Genomic DNA, 10,719 nt, shown 5'->3' on the forward strand with positions numbered 1-10,719 from the left:
CAACACCCGTGCGTGGGATGGAAGGATATGGAAAATAGTTCCATTCAAGTTATCTAGCCACAATATTGACTTCCTAGTGTGTGGATTCTATGGTGTCCAGGATACATTGTGTGACCATGAAGGTTATCATTACTTCAAGGAGTGTTGCATTAAAGAATCCATAGAATGAAAAACCAAAGGATAATGAAGATATGTGGAGGATAATGAAGAATATCCTATATTCTAACATCCAATGATAACTTTCCTTCTGTGGATAATGGGTTGCAATTCAAATGAAAATGGAAAAAATGCATGCAACGAAAGAGTACTCAAGGATAATTGGGGAGGAGTGAGAGCACACGCAAAGTTTCTCTTCTGCTTCCTGAAGTGTATTCTTCTCCTAGTGTTCTTGTTTATGTACTTCCCAATCTCTGGTCTAGGAGTATTATTGTAAGGTGTAGTTTTGAGCTCCACCCTTAAGTTGGAGATTATACTGAATGGCTTAGAAGAGCAGATGAAACTTGTCGGTAATCCCATCTATTTGGGATTGAATTTGCTTCAATACCTGCTGATATAGTATTGAAAATAAATGATCCTACACGTGAATTGCTTTTAAACTCAGACTTCCTTTTCCCTGAAATGAAATGTAGTTTATCCACATTAATCATTTGCCTAATATATTCCATAGAGAATATTCTCATTGGAATATATTTGGGAAATTTGTATGGAGCTAGTTCACAGCCATACACTCTAATCTACGTATTATTTTGGTAAAGGTATCGGTCTCTTGTCTTGGCTTGGTCACTCAGGTGCAAGATCCTTTTGATTTCTGGACTAATCCTAGGCTCGCTCTGGCTGTTGAGAATCTGTGCAACTGGATGAATAAAATAGTCAATTAAGTTTGAAAACTTGAACTCGGTTGAGTTCCTCTTGATCAATGAAGTCCATTGTGTGACTGCTTGAATCACTTGCTGATAAGCCTGCTTGTGTAGAGCTATCGGTAAATTGTCTCTGTGTTGAAAGAGAATCATATGCACTAACACATAGGAATATTTAAGCACTCCTTAAGCAGTAGTTTTCATTAGTTGTTCATGCATAGTTTTAGCCAAAAATTGACAATAATTATACATGAAAGAAGGTTTTTTTTCTTTAGAGAAAATGGATAGATAATCTAGGATAGATTCATCTACCCATTGATCTGTTTGGTAGCGTAACAAGGAAGAAAGTAGGGAAATGATGTGTTTAGCTCTCTCTGGGAACATGGATGGTGGATAGGGAGGGTTCTTTTTAGGAAGTTCAACATCTTTTGGGAGGAAGATCTCAAAAAATTGAGCTCTTTGGGGGAAAGTGAGCTTATGGTATAGGTCCATTAAAACAACAGTGGAGAAAAACCTAAGGGAATTGTTTTTCAGGGATCAAAAACATCTCGTTGATAGTTTTTGGGGTGATAGATATCAGAATGTCTCCATTCTAAGCTACCACAATTCTATGTAAGGGATTCTACTTATCTTGAGACCACATGACTAAATGAGGAAGATCATGGGTATGGGGAAACATATACATGGGAAATAAGGATTCCCGTAAGTTGATTTCATCTTCAGAGTCTTGATAAGTCTGCTTTAACCAATGGTGCAATTCAAACATGTCGAATTCACACTCTGTTTCTATGATTTTGAAGAACTGTTCAGCCAATGGAATGTGATCAAGGTCTAGGTCATCAGATGCTTTTGGATTTTCCTATGATGAAGATTGACTAGAAGAGGGCTAATCGTTTCTTTTAGGAGTCATAATTTGCAGAATTAAGATGAAGAGATAATAGAGGATAGGGATAAAAATACTTCAAGGTCTGTCGCTCTGACCATAAGTTCAGCTATGTTGGGTCCCTATAATACTAGTGATTACCCCGTTATTATTGTAGTTATACCCCTTATTTATATTTTTGTTCCCCCATTGCCCCCATATTGTTATTAATGTGCCCATAGAATCCCTCTATTGTTATTTTTGTGGCTTTATATTATTATTGTTAGGTCGGCTGGATTATATTGGGACTCCTTAGACTCCTATATATAGAAAGGAGGTTTTGTCATTTGAATCATCCAAGAATTTTTCATTTATGTAATGTGAAGGAGGTTTCCCCCTTGAGGAGGCTGAATTCTAAGGTGTTGATCTATCTTTTCTATCTTTTCTTGAGCTGGTTTCATAACATTTGGTATCAGAGCTTTGGATTCTAGGGTTTCGCTGCTCCAAACAGGTCATCGTGGAATTGTCGCTATAACTTTTTTTCTGTGACGTTTCTGAAGTTACAAAAAAAACCCATTTGCGATGAAATTGCGCTGAACCTTGGGTCTGAAGTTCAGAGATTTTCGTGCGATATTTTCGGAGATATGATCTGAGGAAGTTGGTCTTTTTGCAGACTCCTGAATTACACTCAAAACAGGTGACCTGTGGAAAATCGTCATAACTTTCTTTCTGAGCATCGGATTGAAATTTCGTAAGAAATTACAGAAAGAGGACGGAATTTAGTTTCCATCTATATATTTGTTAGATTCAAAGGTTGAAACAGTGACACGTGGCACTTCATAAAAGTTTGCTCTACTGAACTAGTCTATAATCAGGCCACTGCGGGAGATTGTGCATAACTCTTTCTTGGAGAATCCAATTTGGATCAGACTAGTGGCATTGGAAAGAGTACATAGAAGGCTACTACAGGTCACAATTTCAGAACTGGATGATTCAAAATTACATAGATACATCAGATTCAATATCAGGCTTCTACAAAGAAAAAAAAAGGTGTGTAGTTTTTTTTTTTAATTTTTGCATAAGCTTGGTTTGAAGGAATTCAAAGGGCATAGTAAAGCATTATTATCGGTAACTGATGCCCCAAGGAAAGAAAATGCAAACACCTAGTAAGGAACCTGAAAGCTCTAGTGTGACTCATGAAGAAGAGGAAGAAATGCTACATGATATATCAAAATTACAAGAACAAGTGCAACAAATATCACGCTCACAAAAGCTAACAGATGCTAAGATAAATGGCGTGGAATCTGAGATAAACGGCATGGAAGCTAAGATGGATGATCTGAAGGCAGATTTGAGGTCAAATTTGAAGACAGACATGGCAGATTTGAAGACAGATTTGACAAATTTGCAGACAGACATGGCAGATTTGAAGACAGATTTGACAAATTTGCAGACAGACATGGCAGATTTGAAGACAGATTTGACAAATTTGCAGACAGACATGGCAGATTTGAAGACAGATTTGACAAATTTTCTACAAGAAATACTTACTAATGGTGAAAAGGTTGTAAAGGAAACTCATGATGTGAACAAAAGAAATGTTAATCATGATTCCATAGACTCTAATGTTGGATCAAAGACCCACCATATTCCAAAAATCGATATGAGGAAGTTTGATGGCAAGGATCCCGCCACATGGATATTACAGATGGAGTAGTTCTTCGATCTCAATAATGTGCAAAACACACAAAAGGTACGTATGGCAACTTTATATTTGGAACCAAATCAGTTTGTATGGTATCAATGGCTTTGCTCTCGTAAACAATTTATCACTTGGGCAATTTTTACGGAAGAATTGATAGCACATTATGAGGATACAAAAAGCAACACTTTTTTTAGCCAATTGATAAGTCTCAAACAAAAGGGTTCGATAATGGAGCACATTGAGGAGTTCCAAAAATTGAACATAAGGGTAAAAGATATTCCAGAGGAGCATAGGATTGATGTGTTCATAGGGTCTTTAAAGGATAATATCCAACATGATGTTCAACTTTGGGAACCTGATTCATTAGAGAAGGCATTTAGGTTAGTAAGAAAAATGGAAAGCAAAATTATGGCAACCAGGAAGCATACCACTCACAACTATAAAGACGTCAGTGCAGTTGCCCCTAGTCTTCCACAACCTATCAGGTTGACACCACAAAAATTGGAAGAAAAAAGAGCAAAAGGGCTTTGTTATAGTTGTGATAGCAAATACACTAAAGGTCATAAGTGTGCTGAGAAGAAACTATTCTACATAGATTGTGAAGATGAAGAAGAAAAGGAGCAAGAAAGGTCAAAAGAACAGGATATGCTCCAGGAACAAAGCCTAGATGATGAACAAATAAATCCGGCCATATCTTGTAATGCATTGGCAGGAATTACCACTCCTCAAACCATCAAGATAGAAGGACAAATCAAGAAGAAAAAGGTAATAGTGTTGATTGATTCAGGAAGCATCCATAATTTTATTCATTGTAGGGTAGCAAAAGATTTGAATTGCTTCCTATATCCAGCACCAGAGTGTCAAGTGATGATTGCAAATGGAGGAACGATAAATTGCTCTGGAAAGTGCCATAATATCAAGCTATCCATGGGAGAATATGTATTGCCTAGCCCAATGCTTTCCATTCCAATGGGAGGTGTTGATGTTGTAGTAGGAGTCCAATGGCTACAATCCTTCGGTACAATAGCTTTTAATTTTCAAGAACTTTTCATCAAATTTTCTACGGAAGGAAAGGAAGTTGAATTAAGCGGTATTGCAGGGAAACCAGGAAAGATAATCAGCTCTAATGGTATGACAAACCTTATAAAGAAGGAGCAAAGGGGTGTAATTTCACAATTATGTTCGCTAGATGTTTCCACATTAGAATCATCTATTTCTCTAGATCTCCAAAAGGTCCTGGACAATCATTCCAAGGTATTTGAGACTCCCAAAGGTCTCCCACTTATGTGTGATCATGATCATGCTATTCATCTGATTCCAAGAAGTGTTCCTCCAAACATCAGGCCGTACAGATATCCCTATGTCCAAAAAAGTGAAATTGAACGCATGGTTGCAGAAATACTAGAGGCTGGTATAATTCAACCGAGTCAAAGTTCTTTTTCTGCTCCAGTAGTATTGGTGCACAAGAAGGATGGATCATGGTGCATGTGTCTGGATTATAGGGAGCTCAACAAGCTCACTATTAAAGATAAGTTCCCCATTCCTGTCATTGATGAATTACTAGATGAATTGCATGGATCAATTTACTTCACCAAGTTGGATCTTCGTTCAGGATATCATCAAATCAGAATGAAGATTGAAGACATTCTGAAAACGGCATTTAGAACTCATGAGGGTCATTATGAATTTTTGGTCATGCCTTTTGGCCTTTCCAATGCACCTTCAACATTTCAAGGTTTGATGAATTCAATTTTCAAACCATTCCTAAGAAAATTTGTGTTAGTATTTTTTGATGATATACTTATCTACAGCAAGTCTTGGAAGGATCATGTTGAACATGTTGACAGGGTGCTACAACTATTGGAGGAGAAACAATTATATGCCAAAAGATCCAAATGTTTTTTTGGAGTCCAGGACGTGGAATATTTGGGTCATATTGTATTTCATGAAGGAGTTAAGGTAGACCCTAGCAAAATTAAAGCCATTATCGAATGGAAAATCCCCACATCCATAAAGCATTTGCACAGATTTCTTGGGTTGATAGGGTATTATCGGAAGTTTGTTAAGAATTATGGGAGAATAGCAGCACCTCTAACGACATTATTGAAGAAAGATGCATTTTCATGGACTCCGGAAGCAACAAAGGCCTTTGAACATCTTAAAGAGGCAATGTGCCAAGCACCGGTCTTAGCTACACCGGACTTCACAAAAAACTTTATTGTGGAATGTGATGCTTCAGGAAATGGAATTGGTGTTGTTCTAATGCAAGATGAAAGACCCATTGCTTTTGAAAGTCGTCCAATCAAGGGAAATTTTCTAAGAAAAGCTATTTATGAGAAGGAAATGTTGGCAATACTCCATGCACTTAAGGAATGGCGACCCTACCTAATGGGAAGACACTTCAAGGTAAAAACGGATCATGATAGCCTTAAACACTTTTTAGAACAAAGATTATCCTCTGAAGAGCAACAAAAGTGGGTCACAAAGATGTTGGGTTATGACTTTGAAATCATCTACAAAAAAGGGAAGCAAAATGTGGTGGCAGATGCACTCTCAAGAAAGGATGAGGATGTGGAAGCATTGTTGTGCGCTATTTCTATCATCCAAATAGATTGGATAAATGAAGCAAGGGAGGAATGGAAGAATGACGAAGAAGTGTGGGCACTTATTCGAAAGCTACAACAAGATTCCAGTACGTCTGATACATTTAGCTGGAAAAATGATTCGTTATGGTACAAAGATCACTTATACCTCTATAAGAATTCCCAACTAAAACAAAAGATTCTTATGGAATTGCACACTTCTCCCTTAGGAGGGCACTCAGGATTTTTAAAAACTTACCACAGGGATAAGAAGGAATTTTTTTGGGATGGCCTTAAATCAGATATTCAAAATTTTGTGGCATAATGTTTGGTTTGCCAACAAAATAAAGTTGAAACAATTAAGACACCGAGTCTATTACAACCTTTATCCATTCCAAGCCAACGTTGGGAGGAGGTATCAATGGATTTTATCATAGGTTTACCCAAGTCGGAGGGAAAGAGTGTCATCATGGTGGTAGTTGACAGACTTACCAAGTATGCACACTTTTGTGCATTATCACATCCATTTAGAGCCAGTACAGTTTCTACTGCATTTATGGAAACAATTCAAAAGCTACATGGAAACCCAAAGATTATTGTAAGTGACAGAGATCCCATTTTCACTGGAAATTTTTGGACAGAATTATTTTCTCGTCTTGGTACTCAGTTAGCTCATAGCTCATCTTATCATCCTCAATCTGATGGGCAAACTGAGATATTAAACAAATGTTTGGAAGGATATCTTCGTTGCTTTGTATCTGATAAACAGACACAATGGGTCAAATGGTTGCCTCTGGCTGAATGGTGGTATAACACTTCCTTTCATACAACAACAAAAATGACCCCATTTATGGCACTTTATGGGTATCAAAGACCATCCATCACATCATATTTAAGAGAAAATTCTAAGGTTCAGGCAGTGGAACATCACATCGAACATCAACAACAAGTCCTCCAACTCTTAAAGGATAACCTCGTGTTGGCACAAAATAGAATGAAACAACAGGCATATCAACATCGCAGTGAAAGAAGTTTTGATGTAGGTAATTGGGTATTCCTACGGCTACAACCATATAAGCAAATGTCCCTCAAGCAAGCTAAGAAGGATAATAAATTATCACCAAAGTATTATGGTCCATACAAGGTGTTGCAAAAGATTCGTACTATGGCATACAAATTGGAGCTTCCTGCAGCTTCTCGATTGCACCCAGTTTTCCATGTTTCATGCTTAAAGAAGGTTATAGGCGACAAGCTCCCAGTTCAAACAATATTGCCAGAACTTGACGAGGAAGGAAAAATTATATTGGAACCGGAAGCAGTAATAGAAACAAGAACTCGACAACTACGAAATCGATCAATTTCAGAGTACCTTATCAAGTGGAAGAACTTATCCGCTGAAGATTCCACATGGGAGGATGAGAATTGTATGTAGAAATATCCAGAACTACTAAGCGTTGAGGACAACACTTTTTTGAAGGAGAGGGGCATGTTGGGTCCCTATAATACTAGTGATTACCCCATTACTATTGTAGTTATACCCCTTATTTATATTGTTGTGCCCCCATTGCCCCCATATTGTTATTAATGTGCCCATAGAATCCCTCTATTGTTATTTTTGTGGCTTTATATTATTATTGTTAGGTCGGTTGGATTATATTGTGACTCCTTAGACTCCTATATATAGAAAGGAGGTTTTGTCATTTGAATCATCCAAGAATTGTTCATTTATGTAATGTAAAGGAGGTTGCCCCCTCGAAGAGGCTGAATTCTAAGTCGTTGATCTATCTTTTCTGTCTTTTCTTGAGCTGGTTTCATAACAAGCTGTGATGTAAAACAAAAACATGAAATAGTTAAACTTGGAAAACCAGTAAATCGAAATATTCAACAAGTTAGGGGAAAATGCATAATAGGGATGAAGGGATTATTTATAACCGGGAATGGACTACCGTTATGATAAAAGTCATTGCTGAATGGAAATATTTTCATTTATGGTAGAAGAAAGAACCATTAATGATATGAAAGAGGATAGATGGATAGGAAACAATGGATATGGACACACGACATGTAATGATTGGGAATAGAAGGCGTGGGAAGGGAGTTACCATTCGCATGATAAAAGAAGGCAGGTAAAAGGATAAGCAGATTCTGGAGGGGGGTGGGTGGTTGTAAGTGGTAATGGGTAGTGGGGCGGGGTGCGAAGTAGAGAGTAGGTTCCACATTGCGAGGGGCCCGCATAGGATGAAACCACTTTTGGGACCCACACCCCGCTTGCCATGATCACATAATGGTGGAAGGTGGTATGAAATGGCTTCCCTGCGATTGATCTGGGTGGGGAAGTGGATCACCATCTGATAGTGCTCAAAAATGATTTGTCGTTCTATGGACTTATCTTATAACATATAAAATCATTAATTAATACAAAAAATAATCACCCTTAAGAGGTTATTATTCACTAATCAATCCAACCTTTATATAATGTATTTCTGGGTCAAATTTAGATAATATTAGGCCAAAATTTATTCTATTCTATCCTATGTAATAATGTTCCACCAAGATTAAACAATTTGGCGAACTTATTCACTAATCTAAAACATAAATTTAAATGATTTGACCATGATTAACGAGTATGATTAAAATAAAACAAAAGTTCGTGGTATTTAAACAAGCTACACACAAAACCATAATTTATTACAATGCAACTTATTTCTTTGAAGTGCCATTTAAAGAGGCACACTTATACAAATTTTGTTTTTCTTTTGATGGGGTTTCATTTCATCTATTTTTTTCTTTATCTATTTTTTCATTTTCATTTTTATTATTTATTTTTTATACCGTCTTTTCTAAATAAAAACTAACTTATCAAAAATAAAGCATGTTACAACATCGGCTCCAACTGGGGACTGCTTCTCGAGCAGGTTTTAGAGAACCTACAGATCCATGTGCCTTCTCCTCAGGCTAATGGGGTCCCTATTGAAGCAAATACATAATGAATGTAAAATAAACTCTTTGGTGTTATACAATGATTAATGAATGGGGAACCTATCAATATTGAATGTAGATCTTCATGTACATTTTAACCCCATACAAAAATTACCTACATACGAATTCTAAAACATAGAAAATAAACAATGTGAAAGCATAACACATAAAACACATATACACAGAGATTTTGCCCTGGATCCCAAAACCGGGACTACCAAATCGATTATTCATTATGTTCCTTTCACTGTTACAATACATATATATACATGTCGAAGCATCCAATACCATGGACCAAAAACCATCACGTCCAAAACCATGTGCAAAAACCATGCACAAAACCATAGGTAGGTCTGCCCAACCTAATATAGTGTCCAAAAAAATTTCCTCGGGGTGCTGCTCCTGACCCAATAGAGGGGGGCTACCCTCTCCCCTCAAACCCACTGGATAGGGAGGGTTTCTGCCTCCCTGCTATGCAATTGGTGCAACGAAGGGGTGGTTCTGTCCCCCCTTTAACCCCCTGATTAACTATTGTAAATAGCCACGGAAAGAGTATAACACAACCCAACAATTCAAGTATTTCCCATTGACAGGCATTGAGAAATAATGTCCTTCCAAATTATGCAGGATGAAAGTGTTATTACCCTTAACCTCATAAATTCTAAAAGGTCCAAACCAGAGGTTATCAAACTTTCCATGTTTTCCTTTGTATTCTCTTCTAGCAATCCATCCTAATACCAAATATCCTTCCCTAAAATCTCTTTCCCTAGATTTTCTATCAAACAAGCTTTTCATTATGTTCTGATATTTCTGAAGCTTATAATGAACTTCATCTATACCTTCGTTAAGTTCAACATTCTAATTTATCATTCTAGAGAAATCATGAGGCTCTTCATTCGATTCTTCTAAAAACTTCATGACATGAAAAGCTAAATGTGTGGGAAATATAGCTTCTTTACCATAAACAAGCTGAAAAGGAGATTTACATGTTGATCTCTTTGGTGATATTCTATTGGCCCAAATTTCATAAATGAGATTATTGCCCCAACTTCTTTTATGATCCTCCAATGTTTTCTTTATGACTTTAACCAAACTCTTGTTTGACGACTCTTTCATTCCATTTCCCTATGGATAGTATGGAGTAGGATGATGTAACAAGATTTTCTATTTCTAACAGAACTCAATCATCCTGACACTGCTAAATGTTGTTGAATTGTCTATCACTATTTTCCTGGGGCATCCAACTCTAGACAATGTGTATTGCTCAATAATTTTGATAACTATAGTAAGTTGTATTTATGACTGGAATGACCTCTACCTATTTGGTAAAGTAATATGTGGTAATGAATATCCATCTGTGCTGACTACGTGATGGACGATGAATTTCACCAATGCAATCCAATCCCCATTGAAGGAAAGGTGCTTGGACTAGTATTGGAACTAATGGAAGTGCCGCTAATCTCTACTCTCTAGTAAACATCTGACATTGAGTACAAGTTCTAACCTCTTCTCCCACTTGTGAAAATAGAATAGGCCAATAAAATGTTGCTCTTGAAATCTTGTGTGTTGTAGCCATCTAGGCATAGTGCCCTTCACAAATGTCGGCATGAAATTGATCAATAATTCCTTCTGTCTCATTTTAAGTTGAGCAAAGTAAAATGATGTTAAGAGGATCCTTCCAATACATATTTTCATTAAAAATACAATATTTTATGGCCTTCAAATTCAGTGCTT

This window comes from Pinus tabuliformis, chromosome 6 (assembly GCF_031772625.1).
Source record: "Pinus tabuliformis cultivar Carrire ecotype Pingquan chromosome 6, CPIR1, whole genome shotgun sequence".
Classification (NCBI taxonomy): domain Eukaryota; kingdom Viridiplantae; phylum Streptophyta; class Pinopsida; order Pinales; family Pinaceae; genus Pinus; species Pinus tabuliformis.